A 23,115-nucleotide genomic window follows, 5' to 3' on the forward strand; every position below is an offset into this window, starting at 1 on the left:
AGTCAAATATTTCAGTGACTAATAATCAATTAAGTATCAAGACAAGATGATAGATCCCATCCACAACATAAAATAATAAATAGGTGAAAAACACTGGGAAGATAAGTCACTTTCTGGATCCTTTTGAACTCATTATAAATATAAAAAGATAAATTTTAGTGACAATTTTCCAAGATGCCAACAAATAATCATATTCAAAATGGGACAATATGTATTACGAAGTAAAAATTTCATTTTTTTAATACACAAGTTTAGAACATCTGTGCAAAAGTGTCATTCATTCAACAATTATTTACTAAATATCCACTACATGCAGTTACTCAGACACTGGTTGGGTATCTGGGTATTTGCCAAGTTTTATAATCCAGTCAGGGAAACATACAGCAATCAAATATCACACAAACAAGTGATATACTCTATGTTGTAAAGGAAAAGTAAGGTATACTTATAGAAGGTGAAGAACCTTATTTAATCTTAGGTATCAAGGAAGGCTTCCCTTAGGAATCTGAAGGCTTAGTAAGATTTGGGGGTAAGGACTTGCAAACAGAATAAATTTTATGCATGAAGATCTCAAAGAAAAAGGAAACACCTCACAAAATTTTTTTTGTAAAAAAACCCTATTAACAGAAATAATGAAAATCTCGTTTGCAAATCCTAAAACATATATTGACAATTCCTTAATTGGAAGAGACCCCCAAATCCTTCAAATACTACACATAACATGAACTCCAAGTTGGGGCAAATAAGTGAAATAATAAAAATGCCAATCGGTATTGAGCGTAAAAGAATCCCCTAAGATATGAAAGACCTTTTGCTCCTTCCCAAGCTTAATCAAGAACACAGAGAAAAAAAAATTTTTTCTCTCAGTCTTGGTCCTACCACCTAAACTACTACTGAATGACCCTAAAATGAATACAGCTAGAAAACATCCCTTTTCTACTTGATCAACAGCAGTAAAACAAAACATGGAGAAAGACATTATTCTACTGAAAAAAATTCTGGTTCTAAGAGGTTTTGCAACTCCCTCTCCCAGAAGTTAATGGAGAGCTACAAAACCTCTATACAGCGACTTTCAACCAGTGTGCCATTGGTGTGCTGAAAGAATTTTTAAAACATGCAATACTTGACTATTTAGTCAGGGGCAATGACCCCTTTTCCCTTAGATACATAATACTCCCATGTCACTCCTGTTGGACCTTGTATGCTCCAAGTTAATTTTCCTATAGTGATAACGAGCCTAACAATACCGAACTTTTCTGCCTGGCCCCCTCACAATATTAACTCCACCTCAACAGACATATATTTACAAAGGCACCAGCTAAGAACTCAAGGATTTACAAACACAAAATGTCATTATGTGAAAAAAGCACAAATAAATATTGCATCCAAGCTGATTAAACTACGCAGAAATCCATTTATGGATAACAAAAATCAGAAACACTGCCACAAAGAGAAGTGCTAACTAGGATTTTTTTCCCCTGCAAAATATCTAAATTCAGAACAGTATTTTTAAAATGTATTTCTTTCATTTTCTCTAAAAGGCAAAACAAACATTACATTTGGGTTTAAAACATATTAATTAGAAAAGGAATGGAGAGCTATTTATGATCATTTTAAATAAGTAAATGGCATTAACACTACTGTAAATGAAGGCCAAGGTCTGGTATTTTAGCAACAGTGATGACTTAGTCATCACATCTCTAACCTGGTCATTTGCAAACATTTTAAAATAAGAATCTTCATTGTGAACAACATATCGTTATGGGTGAAAAACCCAGAAAACTAATCACCATTGCTTTAGCTCAACCCACATGCCTGTTCTTAAGGGTAACCATGGTAGCAGTGATGCAACATGCCCACCTAGCTTACCATGCCTACACAAGTGGGAGAGAGGGGAGGCGGATGATGAAAAAAATTTCCCTCAGAAAAATGGTTTAGTATTAACATGATAGAATTACATCAACTATACTGTCAAGACCTTTAAAACACAAAACCAGAAAGCTCTTAAAGATAAGAAGAGAGAAAAGACTCAAGGGTAGAAAACATTGTGTAGCACCTTAATTTAAAAAATTAGGAATTTTGCTCTTCCTGCTATAGTTACTGGTTAAATGCATTCAAAGGGTTTTATATCTAATAACAGAAATTACTTTAATTTAGCTCTTTTAAAAGTTAACTACAAACAATATTTCAGGGTTCCTAATTTCCAACCTACATCTTTTTTCTATATTTAACAGTTACTTTAAAAACATTTATAAAAACTTTAGGATATTGAGTCCATGCAATTTTTAAAGAATTAAGCTCTCTTGCTTAAAAAGGGCCAAATGCAAATTTTTAAAAATCATGAAAAACAGGGCAGAGAGAAGATATAGCTACCTCAATATGATATTAGAAATAAAATATGATATTAGAAATAAAAATTCACTTTCAGCTAAGATGAAGGCATAGGTAGACTTGCTTTGTCTCCTGGCAAAACTATAGGAAGGATCACAGCTAATTTCAAAACATATAACAGCCAGAACTGCCAGAACAACAAACTATATGGAAATCTGACAACCAAAGATTTAAAGAAGAAATATTCATCCAGACAGGTAGGAGGGGCGAAGACAGGGAGCTAAGGCAAAGAAGATGCAGTGTGGTGGTGGCAGTCAGGGTAATGGGTGGTCCCACATTTATGTGGTGGATAGAAGCCAGGACGGACACCAAAGGAGCAATCCCAGTCCCAGGCCAGACCACACAGCTCAGGGTTCTGGCACCAGGAAACTAAAAGCCTCATAGCTTCTAGCTGTGAAAATCCGTGGGGGTTGGGGCAGCCAAAGAAACTGCCCTTCTCTCAGAAAAGTCTGTTTAGAGGGACCCGAAGGTCCTAAAACATATGCAACCCACCCACTCTGGGAATCACCACCATGGCAGCAGCTAGAAGGGCGCCAGTGGCATATGGAAAGTGGGTGAAGTGACTGGAAAGGGGGCAAGTACTGAGCAAGCGGCACTGTTCCCTCTCTGACCCCTCCCCCCGCCACAGCACCACAAAGTGGTAAAACGGGTCAAGACTCACTAACATCTAAGGCTCCGCCCCTTACAATGTAACAGGTGCACCCACACAGGGAGTCAAAGCAGCTCTACCTAATACACAGAAACAAACACAGGGAAGCTGGCAAATTAAGGAGGCAAAGAAATATGGCCCAAGTAAAAGAACAGATCAAAACTCCAGGAAAAGAACTAAGGAAAACAGAGATAACCAACCTATCAGATACAGAGTTCTAAACAGTGGTGATAAGGATGCTCAGAGAACTCACAGAGTACTGCAAATGCAGAAGGGAAGAAAGGAAGTGTGAAATAAGTGAAATAAAGAAAAATCCACAGGGAACCAACGGTGAAAGGAAGGAAGCCAGGGTTCAACTCAATGATTTGGAACAAAAGGAATAAACAAACATTCACCTGGAACAGAAATGAAGAAACAAGAATTCAAAAAAAAAAACAAGGAGAGCACCGCGAGGCTCAGCTGGCGGCTGGCGCCTGGCAGTTCCACCCGGGTTTGGGGGTGAGCCGGCCTCGCAGGCACGGGGTGCGGGTGCAGAGACCCCCAGGGAAGGGCCTGTCCCAGGCCAGTTATCAACCTCTTTTGCTCCAGGGCGAAAATCGGAGTCCCAGATCTGAAGCGCCCCCCCCCCCCCCCCCCCCCCCCCGTGCCCGGTGACTTTGTGCTCGCTCTGGTTTCTCAAACTCTGATTTCGAATTCACTCTGGCCCAGGCGCCGACCCCGTCCCCAAATTTACTCAGCAGCCTCGTCTGTCTTCGCCCGGAGGCCTCGGTCCTCCAGCCAGGGTTATCTCTCGGGGGCAGGATGGCCCCGCGGGGGAGGACGGCCCCCGTGCGCCCTTATCCTCAGGGTCAGCCTGGGGCCAGGGTGCGGGGCCAGGCTCCCCGCTCCCGCTTTCCCCATCCCCCAGCCTCATCCCTCCACTCTCGCCAACACCCAGCCCCGCTCGCTGGAGCTGAGCAGCTAGCGGGGGAGTGACACAGGTCCCCGCGTGCGGGCGGTGCTTACCCAGTCCGGTCAGCAGAATATAGACTCGCTCCTTTTCTGCGCCTGGGCCCTCTTTTTGTGGCGGGGCTGGAACAGGGACTCTAGCCGGGCCCTGGCCAACGTGCCCTGCATCTCCCCCATGGAAAGCGGCGGCTGGGCGCGCAGCCGGCCAGGGCGACAAGAGAACACTGACGTTTCCTTGAAGGAGTTGCCCTGACTCAGGCCGGGCAAGATTTCCTGCCCCAGTCCCAAAACAAACAAATGGCCCTTGTGCACGGTCGAGCCGCTTCTGAAAACGCCTTTTTTGTGCTTTTAGCCAAAGTCAAGCAAGGCTGAAAAACCCCAGAACTTGGAAGAGGAGGAAAGTAGGGAAGGAAGGAAAGGAAGGAGGAAGGGGGAGGGAGAGGTCAGGAATGTGTAGGGGAGGGGGCGGAAATAAAATTCATCTCTGCACTAAAGGAAAAAAAAAAAAAAAACAAGGAGAGACTTAGGAACCCCTGGGACAACTTTAAACGTACCTACATCTGAATCATAGGGGTGCCAAAGGGGAAGAGGTAGAGCAGGAAATTGAAAACTTAATTTGAACAAATAATGAAAGAAAACTTCCCTAATTTGGCAAAGTAAATAGCATACTAGTCCAGGAAGCAGAGTCCCAAATAGGTTGGACCCAAAGAGGACCACACCAAGACACACCAGAATTAAAATGCCAAAGATTAAAGATAGAATCTTAAAAGCAGCAAGAGAAAAGCAGAGTGTTACCTATACTATCAGCTGATTTCTCAAAAGAAACCTTGCAGGCCAGAAGGCACTGGCAAGAAGTATTCAAGCTGAGGAAAAGCAAGGACCTACGACCAAGATTACTCTATTCAGCAAAGATATCATTTAGAATGGAAGGGCAGGTTAAGTGCTTCCCAGACAAGGTAAAGCTAAAGGTCTTCATCATCACTAAGTCCTTATGATATGAAATGTGAAAGGGACTTATTTTAAAAAAAGATGAAAACTATGAACATTAAAATGACAACAAACTCACAACTATCAACAACTGAGTCTAAAACACAACAAACTAAGCAAACAACTAGAGCTGGAAGAGAACCATTGATTTGAAGATCATCTGGATAGTTATCAGTGGGGAAAGTGAAAGGGGAGAATGGGAAAAAAGGTACAGGGATCAACAAACATAACCAGTAGGATCAAAATAAACTGGGGGATGTTAAGAATAGTAAAGTTAATGGAGAAGCCAAAGAACTTATATGCATGACCCATGGACATGAATTAAGGGAGAGGAGGAATTGTTGGAGGAAAGGGAGATACGGGACAGAGGCGGGCAAAGAGGGAAAAAAATGGGACAACGATAACAGCATAATCAATAAAATATACTTAAAAAATAAAAATAAAATAAAATGACAACAAACTCACAACTATCAATAACTGAATCTAAAAAAATAAAAACAAAAATAAAAACAAACTAAGCAAACCACCAGAACAGGAACAGAATCATGGATAGGGGAATCATTTTGAGGGTTATCAGCTGGGAGGGGGGAGGGGGAGAAATGAGGAAATGGTGCAGGGATTAAGAAGCATAATCGGTTGGTACAAAATAGGGGGAAGTTAAGAATAATATAGGAAAAGGTGAAGCCAAAGAACTTACATGCATGACCCATGGACATGAGCTAAGGAGTAGAGGGATTGCTGGAGTGAAGCAAGATACCAGATGTAGGTGGGCAAAGGGAAAAATAATTGGGACAACTGTAATAGTGTAATCAATAAAATATACTTTAAAATAAAATAAGTAAACATAAAACAAAGAATTAAAAAATTCAAATGAATAAACCAATAAAGATAAATCACAGGGAGAACCAACCACAAACAACCATGAAAAGAACTCAAACAGAAAAAGAAAGGCTGTTTCCCAAATTTATTGCCCTTTAAACATTCTTTAAGAATATCTCATTAAGACAGTTTGCCTAGAGGTACACAGAAGACATCCCTTTATTAACAGGATGGGACCAGACAATGAATACGTTTGCATATGGTCAAAGCTCCTACTGTAAGAACTATAATTCTGTGAGCAAACAAACAGAACTGATTTACATTAATTTTCTCACTTTTCCTCACCTGAGAAACAATTCACTATACAGAAATAGCCTACTGTCACGATTTAGGTATTTACTTATTCTATTACTCAATGTAACTTAAAAATCTCAACATTTTCAACTAGCAATCACTATGTGTGCTGAGTGTATCGAAATAAAAACAAAAAAAAGTAAATTATTCCTTATTTTGAAAACCAATTGTATAAATTTAAAATGTAAGCATCCTGAATCTTACACAATCACAATGTCCACAACTGGTGCTCAGAAATTAAGAAAAAAAACCAACAAGCTATTAAGTGAAGTATGCTGCACTTTCAGTGAGCAAAACAGACCTTAAGACAAGTAACTTCAAGTACTTTTACAATTTTAATCATTTTAAATCCAAATCAATGTCTTTTCATAGACAACACAATTAGAACTTATTTTGTTCTTCTTAAAAAATATATATTTCCAATAGATGAAATAGGACAGAAAATGTTCTCAAAATTAAGTTTACTTTCAATTAGCATGACATGTTGGGACAGAAAATAAAGTAAAAGGAGAGAACTCTGAGAATATATTTAGAAGATATAAATATAATCAATGCCTTATAAACCTTGACTGTTGGGAGAAAAGCTGCCTGTATATCTCAGGGGGAAAAAAATATTCATTCATTACACTGTTTTTAGCTATCCAAAATACATTCTAAAATACTATGAAGGTTATAAACTAAGCATCACATGGATTCAAATACCTAACAATGGTTACACTTTATTTTTAAAATACATTATGAACAAAAAGATCTCTTACATTCTGTCACTAAAAATGAAACCCAGAAAAGCATACTGTATCTTACCTTTGTGGTTACAATGCACAGGCAATCCATTACTCTACCATTACTACATTTTATACATAAAGCAGTTTATTGCACATTATTCTAAGTTGCCTGCATGAATAAAAAATTAGAAATAAGAATTAAAATTAAGTTGTGAGATGAAAACCATAGATGAAAGTTATAACTGTGACAAGATCTAAGATCTCTCCAGGATCCATTCCTAGAGGTAGCAATTTTTCTACTATCTGAAATACAAGAAACCAGAATGTGTCATGTGCTCTACAATCTTCTTTATATAATCTGTATCTGAAGAAACTGAAATTATTCCACAAAACACTGTGGAAGATGTAAGGGTTTATTCCATAAGATGCTATTTCATTAATTCCTCTTTTCAAGGTATGAGTGAGTCATCTGATGAAATACTCCACAAAGAGGTTTCCCGATATAAATTTAAATCTGCTTCTCCTTGTTTTCTACAGTTTGGATATTCAAAAGACAATCACCAGAAAAAACAAAAACAACAACCCCAAAAAGAGATCCAAGCAAACATTTCTTCTACTATACCATTTCAACAACTGCAGCTTGCAAAGTAATGACTTTCTCAGACAGCAATGAATGGAATGTTCCATGTGATACTTTTAAGAAGGGGTGACGGAAGAACAAAATGCAATAATTTAAAATATTATATCTAAAACTTACCTATTCTCTTTACTAAATAAAATATATATATATATATATATATATATATATATATATATATATATTTTACCAATGAAGCCAGATTTTGACTTTAGTGCCTTACTAAATCCATTTTGCCTAAATCCTTGCCAAAAAATAATAATTATAATAAATCAATACTACAAAAAGATTATTATAACTATGTACCATTTCAAACTCAAGATGACTTCATTTTTAACCCAGAAGTAGCCTAACCTTGTGAATTCACTGTACTGTCCTCAAGATGATTGCAAATAGAGCCAGATAGGCTGATGGGGGATGAGTCATAGGGATGCAAATGGCTTTCAGTCTCATAAGCTTGTAGCCACACTCCCCTCTTAAAATGATAATAAGGAAGAGTATAATTACCTACAACTTCTCAAAGTGCACAAGGTTTTCTCAAGAGTCTATAGACATTATGAATAACCTCAAATTCAAACAACTGAGCTGTTCCCATTTGCTTCTTATCCCCTACTCCTAATCCTAACAATTCAAATATGGGCTGCATCAGCAACTTTCATACTCAACCAAGTTACGCTATAAGAATTATGAGAAAGAGTTAATACATGTATATCACTTAGGTAGTACCTACCACATACTAAGTAAGCATCATCATTATTTTTATTACTATTATCAATGCCTTTTGTTTCAAACCTAACAGGATACACCTAAAATAGACTGGGACTGTTATAAGGATTAAATAAAATAACATATGCGCAGCACTTAAAATAATGCCAACCTTGTTATGTGACCAATAAATGGTAGTTATGGCTGCCTGCCTACCTACCTACCTACCTACCTATAACTATAAGGCTTGGTGTAGGCAGCGTGGGGTGGGGGTGGGTGGAGCTATGAGCAGAAGTAAATTTCATCATGGGTGAAGACATCCTTTAGTATCCCCTTCTTCCCAACTATTCCAAGAATCATTCCTCACAACATGAAAAGAGTAAAGCCCACGCAGGGCTCATGACTGCTTAAATAATTAAAAGTTTATCACTCTTAGGAAGACCACTGAAAACAACGTAGATAATATCTAAGTACTGACTAAACACTGCATCCTATGGGTAAAAATAAAGAGGTATGTAAAAACTCTAGCTTGTTTCTTTCTCAGCGTTCTGAAATGTCTTCAATGTGAAGTTTCTATTGTATCTAAAATAGTCGAGTCCAGTGAAGAAGGCATTCCTACGTTTAGCAGACCTCATAACAGTGGAGTTTGAAAAAAATCACTCTTCCAAGAGTCAGAAGGCTGTGCAACTTCGAGCAGTCGTTTTCTTCTGTGGGTTCTCAATTTCCCCTTTTATAAATTTTTTTTCCCAACCACAATGGCTTCTAAGAGTCCTTCCACTTATTAAATTCATGTTTCAATTTCTAAATTAATTGGATTCAAAGCTCCAATAGAGCAAGACTTGAGAACATATCTTGTATTTACCACTTTTATCCCCAGCAACTGGTGCCGGAGGGTGGGGGGCATTAATAAATAACGAACATCTATTTGACAACTAAATATTTGTTAAACTAATGAATAGCCTTTCTAATATCTAAACTATAGGTGATTATAAATTAAAAATTCTGAAACGCCTGTGAAAATTATGTACCCCATTTTCTCAATAAAAACTATTAAAAAGTTTTGCTACCTCAACTATAAGCCTATAATGTTGATGAAATAATCAAATATCTACTTTAAACTGACTCACTTAACATATAAATATTTAAAACATATTATTGAAATAATGTCTAAATCATTATTTTATTCCACCCATATCAGAGAACAATTTTAGTAAAACTCTTCACATTCACCCTAAATGTTAATTTTCATTGTAACTACAGACACTTTTTGACCCATCTAATCATTTTGACCTCAAAAATCAATTTCATGGACTTTCAGCCAAGATGGAGGCATAGACAGACACACTGCACCTCCCTCCACAACTAGGAAGGAATACAACTACCTCAAAACTTGAGACAACCAGAAGTTCCAGAAAACTGAGCTGCATGGAAGTCCAACAAACAAAGATATAAAGAAGAAATACTCATCCAGACAGGTAGGAGGGGTGGAGACAGGGCAGAAAGGACGAAGTGGTGGTGGCAGTGGCAGCGGCAGGCCGACGGAAAGCGCACTCACACACTTTAAAAAGCAAGCGGGGGGTGGGGGGGGGGAACGACACCTGGGAAGCACTCCCAACACCACACCAGACCGCACAGCTCACAGTTCCAGCGCCAGGGAAAATAAAGCCTCATTGCTTCTGACTGTTCAAACCAGTGGGGTTTGGGGCAGAGGAAGAAACTGCCCGATTCTCAGCAGAGTCTGCTTGTTTAAAGGGCCCCCAAGGACCTATAACATCTGCAGACCCACCCACTCTGGGAACAATGGTCAGGGCAACAGCTAGAGGGGCGCCAGTCCGGTGCAGAAGTGGGAGAAGTGCCTGGAAAAGGGGCAAGTGCTGAGCAAGTGGCATTGTTCCCTTTCAGACCTCTCCGCCAAATATAGCGCCACAATGTGGTGAAACATATCGCCCTATACTGACGAATACCTAAGGCTCCGCCCTTTACTACGTAACCAGTTCAACAGCTCTACCTAAGACACAGAGGAAAACAAACAAGGACGCCTGTCAAGATGAGGAGACAGAGAAGTATGGCCCAAAAGAGGGAACGGATCAAGGTTCCAGTGGGAGAACTAAGCAACGAGGAGATAGGCAACCTAACAGATGAGGAGATAGCCAACTTAACAGACGTAGAGTTCAAAACACTGGTGATAAAGATGCTCACAGACCTGACAGATATGCTTAACCCTTTGAGTGCCAATGTCATTATGAGTGACGCTGACAAATTTTCCCAAAAGTGCCAGCGTCACTCGCAGTGACTTTTTTTGATGGCTACAAATGTAAATAACAATGGAATAATTTGTATTTTATGTTTTGTTCTCTTTTTTTGTACCTCAGGTAATATATTGATATAATTTTTTCTCACATTGATCCAAATTTAGAATTACACATATCACTCAAAGGATTAAGTACAGCAAACGCATAAGGGAAGAACTGAAGACTATGCTAAATGAAACAAAGGAAAATCCACACAAAACCAATGGTGAAGGGAAGGAAACTGGGGTTCAAATCAATGAACTGGAATATAAGGAGGAAAAAAGCAGTCAACCAGTACAGAATGAGGAAACAAGGATTTTAAATAATGAGGAGAGGCTTAGGAACCTCTGGGACAACTTCAAAGGTGCCAACATCCAAATCATAGGGGTGCCAGACGGAGAAGAGAAAGGGCAAGAAATTGAAAACTTATGTGAAAAATATCATGAAGGAAAACTTCTCTAATTTGACGAGGGAAGTAGAAATACCAGTCCAGGAAGCACAGAGTCCCAAACATGCTAGACCCAAAGAGCACCACACCACACACATCATAGTTAAAATGCCAAAGGTTCAAGATAAAGAGGGAATCTTAAAAGCAGCAAGAGAAAAGCAGAGAGTTACCTACAAAAGGGTGCCTATAAGACTAGCAGGTGGTTGCTCAAAAAAAACTTTGCAGGCAAAAAGGGGCTGGCAAGAAGTATTCAATGTGATGAAAAGCAAGGACCTACAACCAACATTACTCTATCCAAAAAAGCTATCATTTAGAATGGAAGGGCAGATGAAGTGCTTCCCAGACAAGGTAAAGCTAAAGGATTTCATCATCACCAAGACATTATTATATGAAATGTTAAAGGGACTTATTTAAGAAAAAAAGATCAAAACTATGAACATTAAAATGACTACAAACTCAGAACTAACAACAAAAGAATCCAAAAAATAAAAACAAAATCCAACTAAGCAAACCAGAAGAGGAACAGAATCATAGGTATGGGGATCATTTGGAGGGTTATCATCTGGGAGGGGGAAGGGGGAGAAATGGGGAAATGGTGCAGGGATTAAGAAGCATAATTGGCTGGTACAAAATAAACAGGGGGAAGTTAATAATAATATAGGAAAGGGTGAAGCCAAAGAACTTATATGTATGACGCATGGACATGAACTAAGGGGGGTGGAGTTGCTGGAGGGAAGCGGCGTACTGGGTGGAGGGGAGCAAAGTGAAAAAAAATTCGGACTACTGTAACAAAATAATAAAATATACTTTTAAAAAGCTTCCAATACTTGCAATTTTTTATGTTATACTCAGAAATGATTATTTAATCTGCATTAAATTCTACACATTGCATCGTTTATACACACCAAACTGACACGGCATTTCAAGGCATCATGTTCTTCTCAGTCATTTGCTGTGTCAAATAATTTAGAAATTACCCTATAATATGAGCAACTTAGAGGGTCTCAAATATAAGCCTTTTGGGATGGCAATCCCTCCCCTAATTCAGGTACATTATTAACAATATTTTAAGATACCAATGGCTTTCTATATATAGACAACTAAAAGAGTAGACCAATAATAAACAATGATTTTTTATATTGAACAAAGGAATGCAAAACAGTGATCCTGTGAAAATAAAAACAAATGCGGTGAATCCCATATTTATCCCACGTCACTGCTGGAAAATGTTTCCAGGCTGCAGCAAAGGGAGGGAGAAACTAAACAAAGCCCAGCAATCGAAGGTAGGAAAGACAGAGTTGAGAAACTCAGGAAGGCCAAGGTGTCTAAAATTCACAGGTAAGAGTACCAGAAACAGCTGCATAAAAAGAGCTCCATAGAGCTGCAGAGTTCCCCTCAAGTCATCAGATTAGTTTTGAAGGAAACCTTAGGCTGGAAAAAGAACCCTGGAAAGAAGCAGGTGGAGCTCACAAAGGACCAAGAATAATTGGAGAACTCAATATACAAGGCCCTGGGTACAGTACTCAGAAGAGTATTGCCACAGTACTGGGACAAAATTAACTCTATACTAAAGGTTGCATGGTCACACTGAAAAAGCTTAAGAGCAAGATTCAAAAGGATTAAGTTATTTACAAGTAATTTAATTGCATACTCAAACATATCTCAAGAATACTTAAATGAATACAAAAATATCTAGGCCCCCAAAAAGGTTAAGTACATATTGCCAATAAAAAGTTACCAGGTATATAATAAAGCAGGAAAATGTAACTCCGAGAGAAGAAAAATCAATAACCAGAAATGACAGATGGTAAAATTAAAAAATTATTATAAACCTATCCCAGATGTTCATGAAATTAGAGGAAAGCATGGGCATGTTAACGAGATATGGAAAATAAAGAAGGAATCAAGCTAGCAAAAGAAAAACTGACTAAAAGCAACTAACAGACTAGACACTTCAGAAGAAAATATTAATAAACCTGAAAACTAGAAATGTCCAAAATATAACCTATAAAAAAGACTGAAAAATAAAAAAAGAATCACATCAATGAGCTATGGGACAAATTTAATCAACCTAATATCATGAGAGTCCCTAGAGAAAAGGAGAGGTAACAGAAAAAATACTTTAAAAATAATGGAGTTACAACAGCATGGATGGACCTAGAGGGTATTATGCTAAGTGGAATAAGTCAGACAAAGACAGATACCATATGATTTCACTTATATGTAGAATCTAAAGAACAAAATAAACAAAGAAAGAAAACAGAAACAGACTTAGAGAGGACAAACTGATGGTTGCCAGATAGAAGGGTTGAGGGTGGCTGTGTGAAAAAGGTGAAGGGATTAGGAAATAAAAATTGGTAGTTACAAAACAGTCACAGGGATGTACAGTTCCGCAGGGAATATAGTCAATAGTATTGCGATAATTATGTATGATGCCAGGTGGGTACTAGACTTGTGGGGCAGGGGGATCGCTTCATAAATTATATATATGTCTAACAACTATGTTGTACACCTGAAACTAAAATAATATTGGATGTCAACCGTAATTAGAAAATTTTTTTTAAAAGATCACTCATCACAGAGTACAATAACAAATAAAATAATAATTAAAAAGTTTGAAATACTGTGAGGATTACTAAAATGTGACCAACATGAAATGAACAAATACTGTTGGAAAAATGGTGCCGATTAAGACTTCCTTGACACAGAGTTGCCACAATACCTGTGAAGTACAATAAAGCAAAGCATAATAAAACAAGTTACGCATGTACATTAAAGCTGCTTAGAAAATGTGAAACAAATTTGCACATTCTCATCACCCACTAGCCTTAAATGTCCTTACCTAACACTTAATTTGTCAAACTTTGACTTCGCTTTCAAGATCCAGCTTAAATGATCATTCTTCTTTATTGTTTGAGGTGACTTCCACATAATTAAAAATATATTTCTATTAAGTTAGAAATTTTTACAATGAGCATGTATCACTTTGGCAATCCAAAAAAAAGGGGTTGTTTTTTTAAAGAACACATGAGGAGATATCAGTGTTCTAATACTGAAGATAGTAATAAATGCAGATAAAAGATATAAGAACAGAATTATTTAAATGAGTTACTGAAAACTATATAAGACCAGGTGTGTACTAGACTAACCAGGGGGGAATCACTTCATAAATTATATAAATGTCTAACAACAATGTTGTACACCTGAAAAATCCACTTGCATGTACAATTCACTTAGTACACCTATCAGTTTTGGTCTTGATGAAATTTTTAAATCACAGAGGCTTTGCACAGTGGTTGTGCCTTATTCCAAATTTCATACATCTAGTTTTTATAAAACACTGCTTAAAAATTGTAATTAAGTGAGACAACACTGTAAATTTGGTAGTGGGAGAGGAAGTTGAGAGTAGCGTCTCTGTGATGTCTTTCTTGTCCTTGAAAGACAAAGACAATTCTGCTAGAGAAATAAAATATCAGAAAGAAGGATAAGAATCTTGAGGGCACTGATAAAGGAAATAGGAAAAGGAGCTGACCACCAATACATTCGACTGTCAATAATTTTGAAGGCAAGAATTCAAAATTTTAACAATTAACGAAGTTGTACTATAAAATTTTGTCAAATAGTAAGAACTAAAGTAGAGTTCTGCTTCAGGACTACAGAATTATAGGATATATGGTACCAAAGATAAGAAATGCACTAAATTTGAACACAGAGTGATAATAGCACTGTACAGAAAATAACACTGTACCAATTTTAAATTTCCTGAGTCGGATAATTACATACTACATGTTTTTAGAAATGTTCATGAAAATAAAATCCAAAAAAAAATTTGGGAAAATATCCTAAAATACATGCTGAAGTATTTAAGAGTAAAGGATCATGTCTGCAATTTGCTCTCAAATGGATCAGCAGAATTTTTTTAGTTTATGTGTGTGTACATATGTAAGTGTACAGAGAGCAAGAAAATGACTAAAATGGCAGTTTACTATTCTTTTAATTTTCTGTAAATGTAATTTGTTTCAAAATAATAAATTTTTTCAAGAGAGAGAACGTGCCCTGACTGGGTATCTCAGTTGGTTAGAGCATCATCCTGACACATCAAGGTTGCAGGTTTGATCACCTGTCAGGGCACATAGGAGAATCAACCATTGTAGGCATAAATAAGTGGAATAACAAATCGATGTCTCTCTCTCCCCCACCACCCGTCTCTCTAAAAATCAATTTTAAAAAGAGAGATTAAAAAAGGGCCTAAATAACAGTAAAATATAAGTCCCAGAAGGAAGGTACAAAGTACTTATTAAATAAATAAAAATCTCTCAGTATGCAGTGACAGTTTTTTAAAAAAGAGAATGCAAGAAAAAGTGGGGAACTTATTAGCCACCTTTGAAAGGGATGACTGCACAAACTCTATCCTAAAAACTAGTCTTTAAAAGAAAATATAAGCTTTACCTTGTTTTTTAAGGAGGAACAAAGGTTCATCCCTGGTTAATGGGAAAAAGTACATTTTTCAGAAGAATATCAACTAATAAATAGAAAACAGAATGATAAAATTAGGGGAGGAAATCAACATTTTGAAACTTTGAAGTGATTCTGGCAAAGATGATTAATGAATCAGGTAAAAATGCACTGGATAAAAGGTGCTGAAGTACTACCCCATAGATACCTTAATAACAATAACTACAAAGAGAAAAACATACCTATACAGTGGAGGATCTGAAGGTCACCACCTTTAAGTAACCAAACACCAGTACAACAAACTGATATTGTGTGCTTCCTGATGTTATATAATATGAAGTACAATATATCACTATAAAGTCTGCTTACCAAAAATGACTCTCATCAACCTTTATATCTAACTTCTTGTTACCAGAAATACAGGACTTAGTGGAATGAACTAAACAACATGAGGCAACAAACTAAACAAATACTACAGCATGTGTGGTATTCTATAAAGCACCTGGCTGGTCTCTTCAAAAAGTTAATGTCATTTAAAGGAACAAAAGTTGGGAGGGTTATTCCACTAGATTATAAGAGAGTAGAGACACTGTACGAGATTTAGTATGTGCTCTCCTGATTCATTCCAATGTACGTCCCCGTATCTTCGCATTTGCCTTCTGCCCTGAGCAGCTTTAGCAACACCTTGTGCCTCTGGACTCTTGTCCACCTCTCATTCTCTCACCTCCTCAGATGAGACTTTCCTATTAACTGCCAAATCAAAAACTCTATCCCCTGCGCCCACAAATCGACATCCCTGAAGTGCAGGGAAACTGATGCCAGTAGATAAATTCTTTCCCTTTCTTCCCTTGGATATATGGCTTCTCAGGGATGCAAGCTATATATTTATGATTGTGTACCTTTATGTACAAATATTACAAAGTACTTTGATAATTTGTAAGTTAATGTATAGAGTACTTCAGATTAAACCTAGTAGCCTAAATGTATGCTTTAAACTCTACTATCCCCTAAAATTCTACTTAAATTAAAGCAGATGGACTGTTTTAAAGCATTAAATCACAAGGCCAAAAATGGAAAGGAGATATCCTCCCTCCACTACTATGATAATTTCCCTCCCCTGAAGATGAACGCAGAAGGGCTGAAACAGGGAGCCTGGAGACAGCAGGGACAACTGAAAACATGAGTACATTACTGAAAGCATATTGTGTATTCTTCCAGACAAGGCTAACATCTCACTTTTTTTTTTACAGTTATACAATATTACACCTGCTGATATGCAACCTGCTTTCAGTCATTTAATAACACATAGTGGATATATAAATGATATTTGTATGCCTGCTATTTATACTGCATTAAGAGGCTACACCATAATGTGTTTATTCAGTTTCTTACTGATAATCATTCAGATTTGGTCCCTGTTGGTTTTTACTAATATCAAAAAATAACACTGTAACTTCTGGTCAAGATGGAGGTGTAGATATACACGCTTCACCTCCTTGCACAACCTTAAGAAGGATCACAACTAACTTCAAAACAAAGAACACCCAGAACTGCCAGAAAATCAAACTGTATGGAAGTCCAACAACCAAGGATTTTGTTTTTGAAGTGAATGTATCTTCAAGATTGTATTGTCACATAACAAAACAAAAATGAAACTTAGAAGTGGATCACTTGGCCCTTTCTCTTCTTTTTCCTTCCAGTTCAAAACACTTGCATCTCTTAATAGCCAGCATTCTCTCAGATCTGCAGTTGGGATCAAAGCAATCAAACCTCATAACAACATCACAATCTTCTTCGTAGTTTTAGCCTTTTTTTTTTTTTTTTTTTAAAACAGGCTTAGTCTGCCCACCATAGCCACTCTGCTTCCTGTCTTAATGCCGCTTTCCCTGCGCATACAGAGAATCCTTGTCCTTCTTGTACTATGTTACTTTGTGGGGTTGATGCTCCCCACACTTCTTACAGAAAGTCCAGTAGGTTTCAGGAACGTTACCCATGTTTGCAAGAGTGCTTCCTGCACGGCTGACAACCAAGGATTTAAAGAAGCCATATTCATCCAGACAGGTAGAAGGGGTGGAGACGGGGAGCAAGGGCAGAGAGGACACTGTGGGGCACTGGCGAGGCGGTGGTGGCGAGGTGGCAGCAGCCAGTGGAACGGTGGTCCCACATTCACGTGTGGTGTATAAAAATCAGGAGGAATACCTTGGGAGCAAGTGATCCCAGCTCCAGGCCAGACTGTGCAGCCCCAGGTTTCAGCACTGGGAAAATAATAGCTGTAAAAACCAGTGGGGGTGGGGTGGAGAAAGAAACTGCTGGTCTCTCAGGAGAGTCCATTAAAAGGGCCTGCAGAGGAGCACTAGTCACATATGGGAAGGGTGAAGTGACTGGAAATGGGGTGAGTGCCCAGCAAGCCTCCAGCAACCAGACAGAGGCATTGTCCCCTCTACAACCCCTCTGCCACGTGGAGAGCCACAAAGTTGTAAAGAGCATTGCCCCACCCTGGAGAATACCAAAGGCACCCCTATGATTCGGATGTTGGCATGTTTAAAGTTGTCCCAGAGGAGAATAGGAAGAGCAAGAAATTGAAAACTTATTTGAACAAATAATGAAAACTTCCCTAATTTGGCAAACAAAGTAGACATACTAGTCCAGGAAGCACAGAGTCCCAAACAGGTTGGGCCCAAAGAGAACCACACTAAGATACACCATAATTGAAATGCCAAAGGTTGAAGATAAAGAGAGAATCTTAAAAGCTGCAAGAGAAAAGAAGAGTGTGACCTACAAAGGAGTTCCCATAAGACTACCAGATTTCTCAAAAGAAACCTTGCAGGCATGAAGGGGCTGGCAAAAAGTACTTAAAATGATGAAAAGCAAGGACCTACAACCATCATTACTCTATCCAGCAAAGCTATCATTTAGAGTGGAAGGGCAGATAAAGTGCTACACAGACAAGGTAAAGCTAAAGGAGTTCATCATCACCAAACCTTTATTATATGAAATGTTAAATGGACTTATTTAAGAAAAAGAAGATGAAAACTATGAACAGTAAAATGACAACTCACAACTGTTAACAAATGAATCAAAAAATAACAAACTAAGCAAACAACTAGAAGAGAAACAGAACCACAGATAATGGAGATCATATGGAAGGGGAGGGGGAGAATGGGGGAAAAGGTACAGGGATTAAGAAGCATAATTGGTGCGTACAAAATAGACAGGGGGATGTTAAGAACAGTAAAGGAAATGAAGTAGCCAAGGAACTTGTATGCATGAACCATGGACATGAACTAAGGGGAAGAGGGGGATTGCTGGAGGGAAGGAGGGTAAAGAGGGGGACAAAGGGGAAAAAAAAAAAAAACAGGACAACTGTAACAGCATATTCAATAAAATATACTTAAAAAATTAACACTTCAATGAACATGTATATATCATGTATATATATATATCTTTCAATATAGTAATAACCTATGCTAGATCAAATATGAGTATATACTGTCAAGCTGTCTTCAAAAGGTTGCACCATTGTATTCTCCTACCAACAGTATAAGAGTTTCTATTTCCTCACATTTAATTAATCTTTGACAATCAAATTAGTTAAAAATATTCTCATTGTCAATTTGCATTTTTTGAAACTGAAGTTGATCATCTCTTCATAGGCTTAAACGCCCAAATGTGTTTTGTTTTTTTCTAAATAGCCCATTCACATTCTTTGGTCAATTTCCTATTGAATGTTGGTTTTTTCCTCTTTTTTTTTCCTATTTGAAAACAGATAACATTTTATATGTTTTTAAACTAAACTTTTAAAATAGGAAATATTATTCAACAGACACATACCAGAATTGAGACAAATTTTTTAAAGAAAGAAGACTAATTTTAACATTAAATGTTTTAATTAGATAGTAATTTACTTGTTTTCTTGTATTTTTGTCATCTTTTCTAGTTTGTTGGCTTTTTTCTTATTGATCTGTAAGAGGTCTCTTGAGAGGGTTGGAAATTAGTCCTTTTTCATAAATGTGACAACTTTCCCCCAGTATTATTTCTTATTTGTTTATTTTATCTTTCAAGATATGGATGTTCTTTAATCAAAGTTAAAACAATTAAACTTTGTGAGGCCCACAAAGAAATTCTACAAAGTCAGCAATCTTAAATCATTTAATTTTTCTGCGTTTTCTATGCTTAGAAAAGCTTTTCTTACCCAAAAATAATTTAAAATTTCATTTTTATAATTTAATTTTTTTTTACTTTTGATACACATGAAATGTACTGTATTGTCAGGAATAGGACTGCCATAGACTGAATTTAAATATCCTCCAAAATTCAAATGTTGAAATTCTGAACCCCAATGCAATGGTATTTTGAGGTGGGGTCTTTAGGAGATAATTAGGTCATGAGGGTGGACCCTTCATGAATGGGATCAGTATCCTTACTAAGTGAGCCCAGAATGCTCCCTCACCCCTTCCTCAATGTAGGACACAGGGAGAAGATGGCTGGCCAACTATAAACCAGGAAGTAGGCTCTCGCTAGACACTGAATCTGCTGGTGAGTTGATCTTGGACTTCCTAGCCTCCAGAACGCTGTGTAAAATAAATTTATGTTGTTTATAAGTTACCCAGTCCATGCTATTCTGTCATAGCAGCCCGAAATGATTAAGACAGGATAGCACATCCTTTTCTGTTGAAAATTCTCATTAAATTAGGCAATTTCTTCTACTCCTACTTACATCTTGCTTCCTTTTAAATACTCTTCCTTACAATCTCTAAAAGTAACACACTTATTTCAGAATTAGGTTTGCTTTTATAAAATGACACATACTTTTTAAAAAAAATAATGACATACTTTTTAAAAAATAAAGTATAAATAAAAAAATATCCTCACACCCAGAAACAACCATTAATATTAAGCAAATATTATTCTAAACATATCCTTTGGTATATGTTCAAAAGGACCCACATACCAAAAACAAAAAAAAAGTCATATGAAAATGGGATATGATCATATCACTTTAAAAATAAGTGGTATTAAGCCCTGGCTGCTGTGGCTCAGTGGATTGAGTGTTGGCGTGCAAGCCAAGTGTCGCTGGTTCAATTCCCAGTCAGGGCACATGACTAGGTTACACGTCAGGTCCCCAGTTGGGGGCACAAGTGAGAGGCAACCACACAGTGATGTTTCTCTCCCTCTCCTTCTTCTTTCCCCTCTCTCTAAAAGCAAACAATTTTTTTAAGTTCTTTATAAATAAATAAATAAATAAATAAAATAGTATTGGGACTTCCAGCCAATATGGAGGCCTAGACAGACATGCTGAGTCTCCCTCCACAACTAAGAAGGATTACAACTACTTCAAACATAGAGACAACTAGAAGTTCCAGAAAATCGAGCTGCATGGAAACCCAACAAAGATATAAAGAAGAAATACTCATCCAGACAGACCCTCCCCCACACACAGTGCCGCAATGTGGTGAAACAGGTCACCTGTACAGACTAATAGCTAAGGCTCCGCCCCTTAAACATAACAGGTGCGATAGCTCTACCTAAGATAACAGAGGCAAACAAACACAGGAGCCTGTCAAGACGAGGAGACAGAGAAGTATGGCCCAAAAGAGGGAACGAATCAAGGTTCCAGTGGGAGAACTAAGCAACGAGGAGGTAGCTAACCTCACATAGAGTTCAAAACAGTAGTGATAAAGATGCTCATGGACTAGAAAGATATGCTTAAGTATGGCAAACACATAAGGAAAGAAGTGAAGGCTATGCTAAATGAAAACGAAGGAAAATCCACGCAAAACCAATGGTGAAGGGAAGTTGAAATCAATGAACATTCTTCCTTATGGAAGGAAAAAACAGTCAACCAGTACAGAAGGAGGAAACAAGAACTGAAAAAAACGAGGAGAGGCTTAGAAACCTCTGGGACAACTTTAAATGTGCCAACATCCGAATCATATGGGTGCCAGAAAGAGAAGGGGAAGAGCAAGAAATCAAAAGCTTTGTGAAAAAATAATGAAGGAAAACTTCCCAAATTTGGCAAAGGAAATAGACATACAAGTCCAGGAAGCATAGACAGTCTCAAACAAGCTAGACTCAAAGAGAACCACACCAAGACACACCATAATTAAAATGCCAAAGGTTAAAGAATCTTAAAAGCAACATGAGAAAAGAAGAGACTTACCTACAAAGGAGTTCCCATAAGACTATCAGCTGATTTCTCAAAAGAAACTTTGCAGGCAAGAAGGGACTGGCAAGAAGTATTCAATGTGATGAAAAGCAAGGACCTACAACCAACATTACTCTATCCAAAAAAGGTATAATTTGGAATGGAAGGGCAGATAAAGTGCTTCCCAGACAAGGTAAAGCTAAAGGAGTTCATCATCACCAAGACATTATTACATGAAATGTTAAAGGGACTTATTTAAGAAAAAGAAGATCAAAACTATGAACATTAAAATGACTACAAACTCAGAACTAACAACAAAAGAATCCAAAAAATAAAAACAAAAACAAACTGAGCAAACAACCAGAAGAGGAACAGAATCATAGATATGGGGATCATTTGGAGGGTTATCAGCTGGGAAGGGGAAGGGGGAGAAATGGGGAAATGGTGCAGGAACTAATAAGGATAATTGGTTGGTACAAAATAGGGGGAAGTTAAGGATAATATAGGAAAGGGTGAAGCCAAAGAATTTATATGTATGACGCATGGACATGAACTAAGGGGGGTGGAGTTGCTGGAGGGAAGCGGGGTACTGGGAAGAGGGGAGCAAAGGGAAAAAAAACTGGGACAACTAACAACATAATCAATAAAATATACTTAAATAAATAAATGGTATTAATTGTATTACAACAAAAGAAATAGAAGAAACAAAGGTACATGTGAACCAAATATATCTGTGGACATTTTTAAATGGGACCAAATGCCCATTAATTGCTTTTAGAACTGTCCACTTATTTAGCCTTAATAAAAATTTACTTTTAGTGGTTACAGTGAGCCAGTCATTACCTAAAAATAGGCAAATCGACTATAAGAACTCTGCTTTATAATCACAGCTCTAGTACATAAATCAGATAATAGAAAAAAATAGTAAAGAATTGAATAAGAAAAGTCAATTCTCTTAAAATTTAATGTTTCTAACATAAGCATGTTTTAATCTACAACCACCACAAATTTGAAATAGAAACTGTAATACTCATTAACATGTTAAAAGTCTATTTGAAATGGACTGTCAAACACAAATGATCGATCAACTAAAGGGAATGGAAACTGAAATTAACCAAGAGAAAGTGAAAAATAAAAGAGGAAAATAAGGATACATAGAAAATACTAACTAGAATAAAAAATATATAAGTACATATCAAGATTAGTAAAGAGAACTGTGAATTGGGTTTTAAGAGATCTGAAATCCAAAGGTAGATTTTGCCAACTAGCTAAATAAGGTGGGTCAAGTCATTTATTTTCTTCTGGATTTTAGTTTCCTCATCTTTAAAATGCAGGAGAGGGATCAAATGTTTTCTGATTTTCCTTTCTCTAAAATTCTGTTCTGTTACTTAACATACATGAGAAACTGAGAGACTCTCTCCTTCATTACCAAAGGGCTATCTGGTTGCTGCCTACCACTGCTTGTCCCTAATTTATTACTCACCAACATAAGCTGATTCAATTTTCCAGGCACTTCTGCAGTACTAACTAGAAGGGACTAGAATCACATTCGGTCAGACAA

General features: G+C 37.4%; 1 protein-coding gene across 11 annotated transcripts in view; it reads right to left on the bottom strand.

The window, feature by feature from the left end:
- The window catches only part of DLG1 (discs large MAGUK scaffold protein 1), a 311,643-nt gene that overhangs the window by 263,255 nt on the left and 25,273 nt on the right, over window positions 1-23,115 (bottom strand). The window lies entirely within an intron of this gene.

This window comes from Furipterus horrens, unplaced genomic scaffold (genome assembly GCF_987537825.1).
Source record: "Furipterus horrens unplaced genomic scaffold, mFurHor1.1.pri manual_scaffold_1, whole genome shotgun sequence".
Taxonomy (NCBI): domain Eukaryota; kingdom Metazoa; phylum Chordata; class Mammalia; order Chiroptera; family Furipteridae; genus Furipterus; species Furipterus horrens.